The sequence below is a fragment of the Bos indicus genome, chromosome 27, assembly GCF_029378745.1.
Source record: "Bos indicus isolate NIAB-ARS_2022 breed Sahiwal x Tharparkar chromosome 27, NIAB-ARS_B.indTharparkar_mat_pri_1.0, whole genome shotgun sequence".
Classification (NCBI taxonomy): domain Eukaryota; kingdom Metazoa; phylum Chordata; class Mammalia; order Artiodactyla; family Bovidae; genus Bos; species Bos indicus.
Window position 1 is genome coordinate 3622066 of NC_091786.1, and position 17752 is coordinate 3639817.

A 17752-nucleotide genomic window follows, 5' to 3' on the forward strand; every position below is an offset into this window, starting at 1 on the left:
CATACAAATGCAGAACATATCTTCTTCTCTAGGATAGACCACATCTTGGGTCACAAATCAAACCTCAGTAAATTTAATAAAATTGAAATTGTATCAAGCATCTTCTCTGACCACAGTGCTATGAGACTAGATATCAATTACAAGAAAGAAACACAAACACATGGAGATTAAATGATACATTTCTAAATAACCAACAGGTTACTGAAGAAATCAAAAGAGAAATCAAAAAATTTCTAGAAACAAATGACAATGAAAACACAACCCCAAACCATCTATGGGATGAAGCAAAAGCAGTTCTAAGAGGGAAGTTTATAGCAATAGAACCCTACCTCAAGAAACAAGAAAAAACATCAAATAGACAGCCTAACTTTACACCTAAAAAAACTGGAAAAAGAAGAAGAAGAAGAAGAACAACAACAACAACAACAAAGACAAATTAGTAGAAGGAAATAAATCATGAAGATCTGAGAAGAAATAAATGAAAAGGAAATGAAAGAAAGATTAATAAAATTTAATAAAACTAAAAGCTGGTTCTTTGAGAAGATAAACAAAATTGAAAAACCTTTAGCCAGACTCATCTAGGGAAAAAAATCAGAAGAATCAAATCAACAAAATTAGAAATGAAAAAGGAGAGTTTACAACAGACAATGCAGAAATACAAAGGATTATAAGAGATTATTATGAACAACTATATGGCAATAAAGTGGATAACCTGGAAGAAATGGACAGATTCTTAGAAAAGTTTAATCTTCCAACACTGAGCCAGGAAGAAATAGAAATTATGAACAACCCAATTACAAGCACTGAAATTGAAGCTGTGATCAAAATCTCCCCCAAAAAACAAAAGCCCAGACCAGATGGATTCAAAGGAGAATTCCATCAAACATTTAGAGAAGAGATAATGCCTATTCTTCTAAAACTCTTTCAAAAAATTGCAGAGGAAGAAACACTTCCAAACTCCTTCTACAAGGCCACCATCATCTGATACAAAACCAGACTAAGACAACACACAAAAAAGAAAACTACAGGCCAATATCATTGATTAACATAGATACAAAATCCTCAACAAAATTTAACAAATAGAAAGCAACACATCAAAAAGCGCATACACCATGATGAAGTTGGGTTTATTCCAAGGATGCAAGGATTATTCTATATATGCAAATCAATCAATGTGATACACCATATTAACAAATTGAAAGATTAAAACCATATGATAGTCTCAATAGATGCAGAAAAAGCCTTTGACAAAATCCAGCACCCATTTATGATTAAAACTCTTCAAAAAATGGGCATCGAAAGAACCTACCTCAACATAGAAAAGGCCATATATGATAAGCCTACAGTAAACATTATTCTCAATGGTGAAAAGCTGAAAGCATTACCCCAAAGATCAGGAACAAGACAAGGGTGTCCACTTTCACCACTATTCAACCTAGTTCTGGAAATTCTAGCTACAGCAATCAGAGAAGAAAAAGAAATAAATAGAATCCAGATTGGAAATGAAGTAAAGCTCTCACTGTTTACAGATGACATGATACTGTACATAGAAAACCATAAAGACAGTATCAGAAAATTACTAGAATTAATCAGTTTAGCAAATTTGCATGATCCAAAACCAATACACAGAAATCATTTGCATTTCTATATACTAACAATGAAAAATCAGAAAGAGAAATTAAGGAATCAATCCCATTCACCATTGCAACAAAAAGAATTAAATATCTAGGAATAAACTTACCTAAAGAGACAAAAGAATTGTACACAGAAAATTATAAGGTACTAATGAAAGAAATCAAAGATGACATATAAAGATGGAGAGATATCCATGTTCCTTGGTAGGAAGAATCAATATTATAAAAATGACTATATTACAAAACACAATCTACAGATTCAATGCAATCCCTATCAAATTACCAATGACATTTTCCACAGAAAAAGAACAAAAGATTTCACAGTTCATCTGGAAACACAAAAGACCCTGAATATCCAAGGCAGTCTTGAGAAAGAAGAAAAAGAAGAATGGAGCTGGAGGAATCAACTTTCCTGACTCAGATTATACTACAAAGCTACAGTCATCAGGACAGTATGGTTCTGTCACACACAAAAAAGAAATATATACCAATGGAACAAGATAGCCCGCAAATAAACCCATGCACCTGTGGGTACCTTATTTTTGACAAAGGAGGCAAGAATATACAATGGGGCAAAGACAGTCTCTTCAATAAGTGGTGTTGGGAAAACTGAACAGCTACTTGTAAAAGAATGAAATTAGAACACTTCCTAACACCAGTCACAAAGATAAACTCAAAATGGATTAAAGACCTAAAAGTTAAGACCAGAAACTATAAAACTCTTAGAGGAAAACATAGGCAGAACACTCAAAGACATAAACCAAAGCAAGATCCTCTATGACTCACCTCCTGGAGTAATGGAAATAAAGACAAAACTAAACAAATGGGACCTGATTAAACTTAAAAGTTTTTGCACAGAAAAGGAAACTATGAGCAAGGTGATAAGACAACCCTCAGAATGGGAGAACACAATAGCAAATGAAACAAGTGACAAAGGATTAATTTCCAAAATATACAAGCAGTTCATACAACTCAATGCCAGAAAAACAAACAACCCAATCAAAAAATAGGGAAAAGACCTAAACAGACATTTCTCCAAAGACATACAGATGGCTAACAAATTCATGAAAAGATACTCAGCATCACTCATTATTAGAGAAATGCGAATCAAAACTACAGTGAGATATCTCCTCACACCAGTCTGAACGGCCATCATCCAAAAGTCTACAAACAATAAATGTTGGCGAGAGTGTGGAGAAAAGGGAATGCTCTTGCACTGTTGGTGGGAATGCAAATTGATACAGCCATCATGGAAGACAGTATGGAGTTTCCTTAAAAAATTAGGAATAAAACTACCATAGGACACAGCAATTCTACTCCTAGGCATATACCCCGAGGAAACCAAAATTGAAAATGACACAAGTATCCCATTGTTCATTTCAGCACTGTTTACAATAGATAGAACATGGAAGCAACCTAGATGTCTATTGACAGATGAATGGATAAGGAAATCGTGGTATATATACACAATGGAATATTACTCGGTCATAAAAAGGAAAGCCTTTGAGTCAGTTCTAAAGAGGTGGATGTAGCTAGAATCTATTATACAGAGTGAAGTCAGAAAGAGAAAGAGAAATATCATATTCTGACACATATATACAGAATCTAAAAGAATGGTACTGAATAATTAATTTACAGGGCACCGATGGAGAAACAGGCATAGAGAAGAGACTTATGGACATAGGGAGAGGGGAGGAGAGGGTGAGATTTATGGAAAGATTAACTTAGAAACTTATATTACCATATGTAAAATAGATAGCCAATGGGAATTTGCTGTATGCCTCAGGAAACTCAAACAGGGGCTCTGTACCAACCTGGAGGGGTGGGATGAGGGGGGAGATGGGAGGGAGTTTCAAAAGGGAGGAGACATATGTATACCTATGGCTGATTCATGTTGAGGTTTGACAGAAAACAACAATATTCTGTAAAGCAATTATCCTTTAATAAAAAATAAATTAATTAAAAAATAATACTTAGGTTATGAAAATGGTCACACATGATTTTATAACAATCTATAGAATATTGCTAGCAAGTAAGGACACTAAAGAAGGCCGTGGTGGCAGAGGAAGGACCACACCCATCCCACTTGTATTTTCCATGCTTCAGGCTCATGAGAAAAGACTGGAGTGACACCCTGAATAAAGGAAAGGAATAATAAGCAGTAAATTGGCATCATTCTCTGTTTCCTCAAAAATGTATAAAAATATGTTAATAGTAGAATGCAAATAGGCAATATTTTTATGTCAAATTTGATGTAAAACTTTAGCCAGAAAAGATTTGCTGTGAGCCCTTAAGTAAGCTGATATGCATGAATAATATCCAAAACTGGGATATTATCCCCAAACTGGGATAGTACGCAAAACTGGGCAGCACTTCTCAAATGTAACTTTTGTGAACCATGTGTGTTTCTCTTGTTGTTTTTTAACAGAGCCACTCATGGGTCATAAAACACACTCCATAAAGTGCTGCTATAATCCAATTTCTGACATATTCTGAGCAATTAGTAAACGTCAGTTTTACTTTTTTTTTTCCTTTCTTTCCCTGGTTAAGTCAACTGATTAGAACACATTGATAAGCTGGAAGTCTTGAGTTCAAAACTGATACAGAACTGATGCTACTCAAGACTATTCTTATAATTTCTTAGTGTTTTTTTTAAAACTGAAGGTATCAAATTGGTCTATATTCATAGCAATTAAAATAAATTTGTTCTAAATTTAAAAGAAAAGAAAACCCAAGATATGCCTTTAAATGCAATGATATGATATTTAGTAGCATTATCTTAGAAGACAAAAGAGAGTGATTCATTTAAAACCCTAAAATACAATGACATATTTTTAAAAGGCACATCTATCCTACCATTTAAAACATTCCAGAAGTATTCTCAGTGGAGAAATGAAATTCACCTTTCACAATGACAAGACTATATTGCTTAAAATAAGGGATGGGTGGTGGTGAGAATGTCAAAGATTAAGGAAGGAAGGATGATTTGGAAGAATCCCTGCATACCACGCACACCAAAGAGTCAATTTCGAGGACTTTAAGTGTAAATAATGGCACAAAATCCACTTTCAGATTACATTTTCTTCCTTCATTCCTCATTATGTTTTGTAGCTCTACCTGCCTCCACACTGTCTGTTAACGATGGAACAGACTCAGACACTGGAACAAGTGTTCCATCTGATGTTTTTGTTTTTACATAGGATCTGAAAAATGCTATGAATGCTTTTCAGGAAGCTGACACACACTAGGATCTGATTTTTATGAAGGGGGCCAGCTGTCTTTGACTCAAAATATGGCTCTCTGAGCTAAATGTAACAATATGTGATATTATACTGACTGAGAGATTAGTCTACTGACTGAGAGATTAATCAATTATTTCCCAAAAAAATCTGTCAAAACTTCTCATTGTCCAGCCCACAGGATATTATGTTCCATATTTTGGAGTTCAGCTGTTAGGCAAAAAAGAATTATCACATCATCTAAATGGGGATATAATAGCACAAGGTTTGGCCCATAATCACTACTGTGGTAATTTTTAATCAATAAAGATAAAGACCTGATGAGCATCCACTTTTACAAATAAACACATTAAATTACACTCTGGAAGTACTTTCACCTACAAACATGATTACATTTTCTGACTTCAAACCATCCATGGAACCATATGATGAATGATAATTAGTAATCTTTAAGATTTTTTTAACCTAATAATTACATAAGAGAAGGTTACAATTTAGCAGCTAATACCAAATACAATACAGCTCCACTTACACTCAAATCCCATTTAGTCACCAGATCTCAGACCATCTTCAAGTCTACTTTCTCAGTGCTTGCATTTGATTTCTTCCCAAGTTTAGTTACTCCATATAGATGGCATTGTTTGTTGATTTAATATGCATCCACCTTAGAATTCTTTGTATAGTCCTCTATCCTAACTTCCCATCTTGTACTTGAGAGGCAGCGAATGAACAGTAAATGCTTTACTTCTGTAGGTTTATACTAATTAGCTATTTAAATAGAACCCACTTATGATGGAGGTACAAGCTGCATATTTTCATCTCATAAGCATATTCTGTCTTTATTCTGTCATGATCTTAAATTGGATAAACTTATGATCGGAAAAAATAAATTCAAAAATATAAAGGTAGAATTAATGCAAGTTTTAATTTGGATTGTGGAATTTTGGAGGATGCATTTTTCCATTGCCTGTTCCCTATTTTTGGTTACATCATAAAATGATTTTTAAAACCTTCAGGTAGTCTTAAATCAACACAATAAAATATGGCATTTGGAAGGTTATATTAAAAAAGAAGCAGTTAAGAAATATGGCCTTGGAAAAGAAGAGTAAGAGATAAAATAACTTTAAGGAGGTAAAAGATGAGTGTTCATACTAAATTCCTGGAAACTGATATTCAGTTTTGTTCAGAAAAATTTATTTAAATTACTGATAAGAACTTACATAATTACCTCCATGTTGTACAAAAGTTATAAGCTCTATATCCAAGGTTATAATGAAGTTATTAATAATTCATATTGAGGTAACCTAGACCTGAAGGTCAGTAAAATGTAGACAGCAGAGATGCTGAGCAGGGATTTCCATCAGTCTTCCTGGTCCACTCAGCCCTTGCTGTCAGGGCAGAATTTAAAGGGAAGCCATCCCCTTGGACACCAGCTGTATAACTGGCTGTTCTTATCAAGGAGACACCATATTCCTGGCAGAGCCACCTGGAACTTGTGAACTCATCCATGTCATATGTTTAGATGACAGAATCCAGCATAGATTATTCAAAATCCATCTATTTGATCTCAACCCATAAGACAAGCTACCATCATTCTGACTTGATGGCAAAACCCTCATTTGGTCTTATCCCTCTCTAATCCATCCCTCACCAGTACCCAGAAAGACACTTCCCAAATTTAGTCACTTCCCGAAAGTTTTCCAGGTTCAATCTCTCCAAGAGTTACCCTTGTCCTTTGCAGAGTAGGTTGGAAACCCTGGTATCACTTGCCCTGAAATCTGTGGTCAACATCTCCCTCTCACCCTGATCCTGATCCAATACACAGTCACTTAACTCTTGAAGTTCTTCCTAAATCCTGGCTATGCCATGTGCCTCTGGGCCACATGGATAATGGAAAATAGGAAGACGTCAGATCAGAAACCAAAGGAAAGAGACATAGACTGACTCCCCAAATAAGTCACTTTTAATTCTGAAGTTATAATTCAGCTCATGCTACACTGATTTGACTTAAGCAAAGATGTAATTATTCATTTATCAAGTATACAGACACTGAGTAAATAAAGAATGATCTAATTATCAATATTAAGTGAAAATGTAAAAGTATGGAACAAAAATGTATACAGTTTGACTATACAAATAATTTTAAAACATCTCAGCTTAAGAAACTTAAAGCATATCAGATATGTCAGGTATAAGGAGATCCACATAGCTGATGTCCAGTCCCCCCAAAGGACCAGCCAGGACAGCCATCCAGCAATCCCACTTGACCTTCAGATAGACTGAATGCTGGTGGCCATTAGAGTCAGCATTATTAATCCTAAAAGGTTTATCATGAAACCATGACTATAGCAGACCATTATTTTAGAACATCAGGTAAAATCTGTGTGGCTTCTAAAATGCCCAGAGAAATCTTAGTCAACAAGTTACCTGCTTTTCTTCATAGAAGAATAAACAAACATCAAGAAATAAATTCTATTTTCTGTTGGCACAAGTTGCCACATGTTTGCAGTTTGCCCCACAAATATGATGTGTCCAGCCTGCACAGTGAAGATCCCTATGTTGTTTTAAACACCATTTGATTTGTCTTAGCCCACTTCAACACTGGGAGATTTCTCCTATGAATCTAGATTTCCAGAGTCTCTTGAACAATGGCCATGTCACATACAACGGCAAACTGGGAGCTGTCCAGTTCAGCACCGCCTCATAACTGCCTCCCTGCTCCACTGCTGTTTTCCCATTTATCATCAACCTGGCCCCAAAGTTCCTTATAAATGAGTTAAAGTCAATGAAGTGTTTCTCAAGAATAATTAAGGCTTTCTTTAGTTAAAATGCAAGACCTAAAAATAGATGGAAAATGCTGCTTGTTACAAAATTTGTAGAAAATACTTCCTTTTTTAATATGTAAATTGTGACTCTAGAATAGGTGACTTATTTACATATTCACATCAGCAGACCATTCCTCCAGACATTGAACTCCATGGCCCTGTCCTAAGTGTTACTAAGAACAAGGGTGTCTAGAATTTCTGCCAAGGAGCCTTTGAGTCGTGAAGCCACAAAGAAGAATAATTGTATATAAAATGTGTCTTCTATAGGACAGTTCTGCAGAATGGATTCTAGCAGAGGACTGAGTTATATTTTTGTTGGATGCCCTCCTCAGCTTCCCAAGGAATCTGAAAGTTGTACAGCCTGCGAGGATTTGTAGCCCAATTACCCAACATGACGAGAATATCTCAGGAATGTCAGAAGTATCTTTTAATGATGGAATCTCTTTTATACCACACAAATATCTAGAAAAGGTTCAGAGGACAGTAATCACTGTTAAGGTTTTTACATCTGTCACTTCTACTAGACATTTAACAAAGAAAATAATAACCAAATCCTTAGACAGTATCTTTTTTTTTTTAATTTTCTGAATGTCTTGTCATTCAAGCTGATAATATTTTATGGTCTATATAACTGAAAATTGATGTGTGAGATAGGGGTGTTTAACATTTTATAAGTGTAAGTGGAGATGGTCACTAGTGTAAATGGCAAGTATGGGACTCCAGGTAACAACCAAGTTTTGTCTCAGGAGTCAATGAGCTTTGCTGCACAGAGTAAGCTTTCACTTGCCTCTCTTAGGAAGCATCTAGGTCTACAGTTTTGGAGCACCTGATAAGGCTAAAATCATGCATGTATATGGCAATAATAATAAGGTCACTTTGATGCATCGAAACACAGGTAGTTACCATAGAAGTGCAACCAAAGGGCGGGGGGCAGCATTAGAAATATATCAAACATCTTCTACCAGGACCTAGAATCTTTTTTTTTTTTTCAATTATAACAGATCCAGCATTCATTATTTTTTCAATTCTTATGTTCTGTAACTGCTATTATTTCACATAGCTTAATTTACTCCTATCTCTATGTTATAGTTAATAGCTACTAACTTCTGTACAAAATCTTGAAATGTTATGTCCAAAATAAAGAACGGGATTGCCCTGCATAGGAAATACTGGAGTTACTGTTATAATGACAGATGTTTCTGACTTAGGAATGTGCATTTTGAGGTCCATATTTAAGAGATGCACTAAAGAAGAACTTTCACGAAGTGTTATCTGCCCAAGCGCCTTCTTAGTTTTAGACTGACTCCAGCTCCTTATCATTCTGCCTCAACTTGATCTGACTTGTTTCCAACAATGATGATAGATTTCTTACATGTGCCCTATGTAATAACTTCAAGATAATTAAACTAAGAATGCCTTATTCAAGGCACTTTAACAAAAAAATTGAGAGGGAAAAATGTAGATCTGTAATTTTCTAAACCAGCCTTAGGCAGCTGTGGCTGACCAGTTGGCCTAAAAATGGCTCATAACAAACCATGCACAGCTGGGATATGCCCACACACACCTCTTCCTTTTAAATTGCAGTGGAAGTAATTCAGTAGCAATTTTCCAAGTAAAATACAGATTTTAAAACTAATTTAGTCATTCTAGATTCTGCGTTTCTGTTGGAAGACATACAAATGTTTCCTATTAGAAACTGTGCCATTGTTATGTTGAATAGAAAAACTGTTATTCTTTAATGTTTCCAAATTTTACAAGACAGTCTATATTTTGGTCGATCCAACTCTGAATTTTTAATTCCAATTTATATAGAAAGATTTTAGGATAACTGTTATAAAGCATTTTGCCTATTAGTTTTGTTAATTGTAACGTTCTTGAAGGCAGTTATTCAAATCTATGCTTTCCAAGAGCATACTTTATATTATACTTTATCATTATTGTTAAATTATGTTTTAAATTTATCTTCACTAGGACATTCTAGTCAATGAATAGATTTTTAACAATACAGATCTGAAAACTGTCACTAAAAACACTGGTAGCCAGTATGACCAAGTAAGATAATATAGTAAAAAAAAAAAAAAATAGAACCGAACAAAATTAGGAAATATTTGTTATAAAAAGTATGAGTCCATGAAAGTAGAACACTTTTATAGGAAATTTCATTTTAGTATATTATAGAATTTTGGAATGCATAAAAGCTTCATCCAAATGTCTTGGGTGGAACATATGGCTTAACATAGCATTTTTTAAAATTTAACTGTAAACTCTGTAAAATTTAATGTCAGAGATCTCTGAAACTTACTGAACATAGCTCAATAATTTCTTTCAGAGACATATTGATTGACCTGGATGTTTCCTAAGAATTTTTAAAAAATGAGTTTGGTGATATCTACAATTTTAAGCTAACTCTAGCAAAGTAAGACTTGAACAGAATAGGCAGAATAAGCATGGTTTTCCAAATCAAACCCAGTATGTATTATTCAAGGAACTAAGAGGTATCTTCTGGTAAAGTATTAGGGAAAAAAAAAAAGCTTATAAACAATTAAGCAACACTTAAAATGTATGGTTTTCAATACAAACCATAACAGCATGGCCCTGCTCAGTGGTCCATGAATGATTAGAGATGTGTACAGTTCCTTTTTATTTCACAACACTTTAGGTACCTGAAGGGATGGGGAATGAGTGAATGAAAACATGAATTACTTCATTAACCACAATTGTCATAACTTCTTTCTCAGCACTTGTAAAATTCCACAATGCTAATTTAAAAGAAAAGAAACAAGAAGAAGACAAATGGTTATTCAGAAGAGATGTATGCCATGCCAGGAATCAGACAGCACGGTGGCAGAAATGGAGATAAAGGTGGTGTTTCTCTCAACGAATGTCTTTCTTTGGAAAGGAGAGAAAAATGATCTGTTCCAACTCACTATGAAAGTAAAAGTGCTCATCGCTCTGTCATGTGCCACTCTTTGTAGCCCTATGGACTGTGAACTGCCAGGTTCCTCTGTGCACAGAATTCTCCAAGCAAGAATACTGGGGTGGGTAGGCATCCCCTCCTACAGGGGATCTGCCTGAACCAGGGATCGAACTTGGGTCTCCTTCATTGCAGGCCGATTATTTTACCATCTGAGCCACCAGGGAAGCCCTCCAGCTTACTGTATCTTCCACCTATAACTTAGACCCACAACTATGAAAACATGCCTTTACTCTTCAACTAAGTATCTGATTTCATCATTAAATTGAGCTTAAAAACCTACAGAAAGAATGCTCTCAACAATTACTGTGAAATTATGTTCTTATGTTGTCCTGATGAAGGATGAAGCTTCTTTTGGCCAGACAGAAATTTCACAATACAGTTTAGTTGGATTGATTATAATGCTAATGATATGTATAATCTACTCAGTACTTAGTATAAAATATTGCTGGTCATAAAATTATATTCCAAAAGGGGAAAAAAAAAGTGAGTCTTCATGAGCCAATTAACATTGGCCATCAATTCAGACTCTACAGAACTATGAATAAGAATTTTTTTTTTTAATGGGTCAAACTACTTAATGACCTGACATTACTCTGTATTATCACCTGAGATTCCTAGAGTACCAGGACTTTCTTAACTTTGGGTCTCAATATCTTGACTGGTGTTTATACAGAGCCTGTTCCAAAATATACTAAGACATGAATATTACTTTGAAAAATGTGAATGTTTAGCTGATGCAAATATAAAATAGATATCCAAAAGTATGTTCATACCTAAGAAGCTCTCTATGCCTTAATTTACATGTCATGAATACATAAAGGGAGATACCTAAGGATTCTAGATGTTTTCACTAAGTGCACTAACTCTTTCAGATTTGTGGGGAAAATTGTCATCCTTTCAAAACTAAACACAGCAACAGATCATCATGAGGTCTATGGATAAATCACAATGAAAACCTGATATGAAGTCTCTACATTCACTTCAGTAACTCAGTCATGTCCGACTCTTTGTGACTCCATGGACTGCAGCACATCAGGCTTCCCTGTCCACCAACTCCTGGAACCTACTCAACCTCATGTCTATCATGTTGGGGATGACATCCAACCATCTCATCCTTTTCCTCCTGCCTTCAATCTTTCCCAGATCAGGGTCTTTTTCAATGGATCAATTGTTTGAATCAGGTGGCCAAAGTTATTAGAGTTTCAGCTTCAGCAGCAGTCCTTTTGATGAATATTCAGGATTGATTTCCTTTAGGATTGACTGGTTGTATCTCCTTGCAGTCCAAGGGACTCAAGAGTCCTCTCCAACACCACCAGTTCAAAAGCATCAATTCTTCAGCACTCAGCTTTCTTTATAGTCCAACTCTCACATCCATACATGACTACTGGAAAAACCATAGACTTGACTAGATGGAACTTTGTTGACAAAGTAATGTGTCTGCTTTTTAATATGCTGTCTAGGTTGGTCATAACTTTCCTTCCAAGGAGTAAGTATCTTTTAATTTCATGGCTGCAATCACCATCTGCAGTGATTTTGGAGCCAAAAAAACTAAATCTCTCACTGTTTCCTTTGTTTCCCCATCTATTTGCCATGAAGTGATAGGACCAGACGCCATGATCTTAGTTTTCTGAATGTTGAGTTTTAAGCCAACTTTTTCACCCTCCTCTTTCACTTTCAACAGGAGACTCTTTAGTTCTTCTTCACTTTCTGCCATAAGGGTGGTGTCATCTGCGTATCTGAGGTTATTGATATTTCTCCCAGAAATCTGGATTCCAACTTGTGCTTCATCCAGCCTGGCATTTTACATGATGTCCTTTGCATATAAGTTAAATAGCAGGGTGACAATATACAGCCTTGACATACTTCTTTCCCAATTTGGAACTAGTCTGTTGTTCCATGTCCAGTTCTAAATGTTGCTTCTTGACCTTCATACAGATTTCTCAGGAGGCAGGTCAGGTGGTCTGGTATTCCCATCTCTTGAAGAACTATCCACAGTTTGTTGTGATCTACACAGTCAAAGGCTTTTGCATAATCAATAAAGCAAAAGTAGATGTTTTTCTGGAATTCTTGCTTTCTTTGATAATCCAGCAGATGGCAATTTGATCTCTGGTTCCTCAGCCTTTTCTAAATCCAGCTTGAACATCTGTAAGTTCAGAGTTCATATACTGTTGAAGCGTGGCTTGGAGAATTTTGTGCATTACTTTGATAGCGTGTGAGATGAGTGCAATTGTGCACTAGTTTCAGCATTCTTTGGTATTGCCTTTCTTTGGGATTAGAATGAAAACTGACTTTTTCCAGTCCTGTGGCCACTGATGAATTTTTCAGATTTGCTGGCATATTGATTGCAGCACTTTCACAGCATCATCTCTTAGGATTTGAAACAGGTCAACTGGAATTCCATCACCTCCACCAGCTTTGTTTGTAGTGATGCTTCCTAAGGCCCACTTGACTTTGCAAAGGCAAAAGATTCAATATCACAATAACCCAAGTCTATGCCCTGACCAGTAATGCTGAAGAAGCTGAAGTTGAATGGTTCTATGAAGATCTATAAGACCTTCTAGAACTAACACCCAAAAAAGATGTCCTTTTCATGATAGGGGACTGGAATGCAAAAGTAGGAAGTCAAGAGATACCTGGAGTAACAGGCAAATTTGGCCTTGGAGTACAAAATGAAGCAGGGCAAAGGCTAACAGAGTTTTGCCAAGAGAAAGCACTGGTCATAGCAAACACCCTATTCCAACAACACAAGAGAAAACTCTACACATGGACATCACCAGATGGTCAATATTGAAATCAAATTAATTATATTCTTTGCAGCCAAAGATGGAGAAACTCTATACAGTCAGCAAAAACAAGACTGGGAGCTGACTGTGGCTCAGATCATGAACTCCTTATTGCCAAATTCAGACTTAATTGAAGAAAGTAGGGAAAACCGCTAGACCATTCAGGTATGACCTAAATCAAATCCCTTATGATTATACAGTAGAACTGGCAAATAGATTCAAGGGATTAGATATGATAGACAGAGTGCCTGAAGAACTGTGGTCAGAATTTCGTGACACTGTACAGGAGGCAGTGATCAAGACCATCCCCAAGAAGAAGAAATGCAAAAAAGCAAAATGTTTATCTAAGGAGGCCTTACAAATAGCTGAGAAAGAGAAGCTAAAGGCAAACGAGAAAAGGAAAGATATTCCAACTGTGTGCAGAGTTCCAAAGCATAGCAAGGAGACATAAGAAAGCCTTTCTTAGTGATCGATGCAAAGAAATAGAGGAAAACAACAGAATGGGAAATACTAGAGATCTCTTCAAGAAAATTAGAGATACCAAGGGAACATTTCATGCAAAGATGGGCTCAATAAAGAAATGAAATGTTGTGGACCTAACAGAAGCAGAAGATATTAAGAAGAGGTTGAAAGAATACACAGAAGAACTATCCAAAGGAGATCCTCTTGACCCAGATAACCACGATGGTGTGATCACTCACCTAGAGCCAGACATCCTGGAATGTGAAGTTAAGTCTCTACATTAGGTGTCTCAAATCAAAGCAGAAAAATAGTAACAAAAAAACAGTTGCATGCCCATTTGTCCAAAATTTAACTGGAGTGAAACTTCTCTATAATGGAATAATACGCATACTTTGAAAACACTGTTTCAATAACTGCTAGACATGAACTATCATGACCTTTATAATACTAGTTAAGTGAAACTGCTTTACTATGAAGTAACAACAGAAAAAAAGATCCCCTCCAGAATAAAGTTTTTAAAATAACTTTTTTAAATTTATTATAAGATATCATCTGGCCAAACTGCATTAACTATTCATCTCCATTCTTTCATTCATCAAGTATATATAGACTGAACAAATATGACCAAGAACTGCAACATTTATTTCACCTCCTCCAAGGTTACTTATGCTTCTCCTAAGTGTGGAGCTAATGCCTCCTTTCATGGTTAAAAGGTAGTGATGATTTTCATCAATTTCATAGTAACTGGTATCCCTGTCCTTTCTGCTAGGCTGTAATTCTATAAAGCAGCAGTCTCAGGTTGCAATGTTATACTTGAGGTAAGAAAAGGCAAAAGGATTTTAGAAATAAACTTCCTGGTTTGCAAAACCATCTTCACTATTGATTAACTGCTTGTGTGATTTTTGTCAGGTTGTTTAACAAGTTCTCCAAACATCATCTCCAGAGTAAGAATAGTATCTTGAGGGAGCATCAAGACACTGAGGAAAGAAGGTACCATCTGCTGGCAAGTGGACTCTGAGTGTGAAAGCTGCCTCTATCAGTAACCAGCTATGTTACACTAGACATTCTGCTAATCTCTCTGAGCTCCACCTTTCCTTGATTAGAAAATAAAAATGAAAGTACCTAAATACAAGAGTTGTTCTGAAGATAAGAACCCATGTTGACTGATGTATGTGGTCAAGAATAGTATTTCTGGAGGCTCCCTTCTTCCTTGTGCTCCACGCATCCTTCTCAACAGTTCTTGCTGACCCCCTTCATGTACCACTTTGATCCAAATAAACTGATGTGTTTAGATGAAAGCTCAATGTCTAACTGCTTGCAGACCATTCCTCCATACTTCATTCTCCCCTTGTCACCAGGGTGGTCTATTTAAAAATATAAATCATAATCCACCACATCATGGAGCCTTTTCTGTCTATCTCTGCCATCAAACCCTCAGTCTAAGTTGCCATTATCTCTCAGATGGACAAATGCAATTATCCATTAAGTGACCTTTCAACACCCTCTTGTTATTTCACTGGTCCCCCACTATTTGATCAAGTCTCTCTTTCCAGTTATCAGATTCCTTAGACTATGGACTGGGTACCCATGACCCTGGAGGTCTAGGTACATTGCCACCACTGAACTCTTAAGCACATCTTTCTCTGCCTTCTCAGTTCCAGACACCTTTCTCCACAGAAGGATCAGCATTCCTCTCAACACCAGGTTTCACCTGGAGTCTCCTCCATATTGTATTTCTTTTTGCCTATTTTTACCCCTGCCTATCCTTCTGTCAGAATAGAAGGCACTATGCTGGGGAAAGTTCCTTGCTCATCCCGATGCTGAGCCTAAATGACCTCTTTCTGGTAAACACTCATAGCTTTCCTTTCATAGTTCTTAAAATGCTTGATAAGTGTGAATTTATTTATATTGCTTCTGATCATGGGCCGCATCTGACATTTATTTTTACAGGGAGGTGACAGGGAGGCTAGGATCCATATACTCAGTTTTGAGCTTCAGATTTGCAGATAGTAGGTAGGGGCTCAATATCTTTGAAGCAAAAAAGGGGGAAAAAGGCATAATTGTTTCAGCTATGCACTGCTGATGGTGACTGCAGTCATACAATTAAAAGACACTTGCTCTTGGAAGGAAAACTATGACAAAACTAGACAGTGTATTAAAACACAGAGATATCACATTGCCTACCAAGGTCTGTATAGTGAAAGCTATGGTTGTTCCAGTAGTCATCTATAGACATGACAGAAGGCTGAGCACCAACGAATTGATGCTTTTGAACTGTGGTGTTGGAGAAGACTCTTGAGAGTCCCTTGGACTGCAAGGAGAGCAAACCTGTCCATTCTAAAGGAGATCAGTCCTGAATATTCATTGGAAGAACTGATACTGAAGCTGAAACTCCAATACTTTGGCCATCTGATGCAAAGAGTTGACTCATTGGAAAAGATCCTGACACTGGAAAAGACTGAAGGCAAAAGGAGAAGGGGACAGCAGAGAATGAGATGGCTAAGAGAGCATCACTGACTCAAAGGACATGAATTTGCGCAAACTCAGGGAGATAGCGAAGGGCAGGGAAACCTGGCGTGCCACAGTCCATGGGATCGCAAAGAGTTGGACACGACTTAGTGACTGAATAGCAACAAAACTACAATAGCTGTACGATTGAAAATCATTTCCCAAAATGTATCTAAGGTTTTTATAAATATATGTTAATATCTATCTGGATACATCCCAATTCAAGTGACATTAGTCATTTGTAGAAATTTACTAAAATATTAACAACTGGAACAATCAGCTTTATTTCATATTTTTATACATGTATGGAGTCACACATTTGAGTGATGACTAAAGACTATTTTTTTCATGAATCAACAGAATTATTGTTTAGAGTTATGCATTCATACATTCCCAAAACTCTTCACTAAGACTTTCAATGCAATGAATACAGTGTGAACCTCTCTCCCTGGTGACAGATATTTGAGGACAAATTTTTACCTTGCACTGCCTTGATTATAATTTATAGGTCAACAAAGATTACATGATAATCTGTATTTATTTATATATAACATGCATAAACATGCTAATTATCTCTAAAGTTTGTTTTCTTCTGCAGTAATTTTCCTGAATTTAGGTTTTATTTTAAATAGATGGAAGTCAAATATACAAGGTTAGAAGGAGACTGTTCACATTTCAGACCACTAAGCTCTTCAAACTACTTGACTTCATACTTGTCCTTTTGGGAGAGCCTATAATTATAATAATGATGTCACCAAATATTTTGCAGTCTCTATTTCAGAGTTACCTTCTAAGTTTGTGGCACATTTATTTAAATCTCCTTCAAGAAAAGGACCTTGTTATCTGAGGGTGGGTTGTAGTTTTGAGTAAAGATACATGATGCTCAAACTGAACTGAACATGATGCTCAGGGACCCATCTGAGCTCTTCACAATCTAGGGAGCCCTGCTCTGAACAAGGCCAACAGCCACACTCTGGCCACCTTGCCATTCACAGCCCATCCAAACTTCAACAGGGTGTGCCCTCAGGCAGGAACACAGATCTCTTCTCAGATGTGGAAGTCTTACTTGCTATTCAACCCTTAAGGCAGACAACACCTCCCCTCTGAGGAGCTTCTCTGAACTCCAAGGCAGGACAATTACTCCTTCAGATAGCTCACTGAACCCTACTGGGGCATTTCCACACATATCTTCAATTTTCTCTTTCCCTGCACTTAAATACTGGGGTGGGTTGCCATTCCCTTCTCTAGGGGATCTTTCCAATCCAGGGATCGAACCCAGGTCTCCTGCATTGCAAGTAGATTCTTTCACTGTCCCATCTACCAG

At 36.5% G+C, this 17752-nt stretch overlaps 1 protein-coding gene across 1 annotated transcript in view; it reads right to left on the reverse strand.

Annotated features, from left to right (window-relative positions):
• The window catches only part of CSMD1 (CUB and Sushi multiple domains 1), a 2070704-nt gene that overhangs the window by 1585380 nt on the left and 467572 nt on the right, over positions 1-17752 (reverse strand). The gene's annotated exons all lie outside the window — the stretch shown is intronic.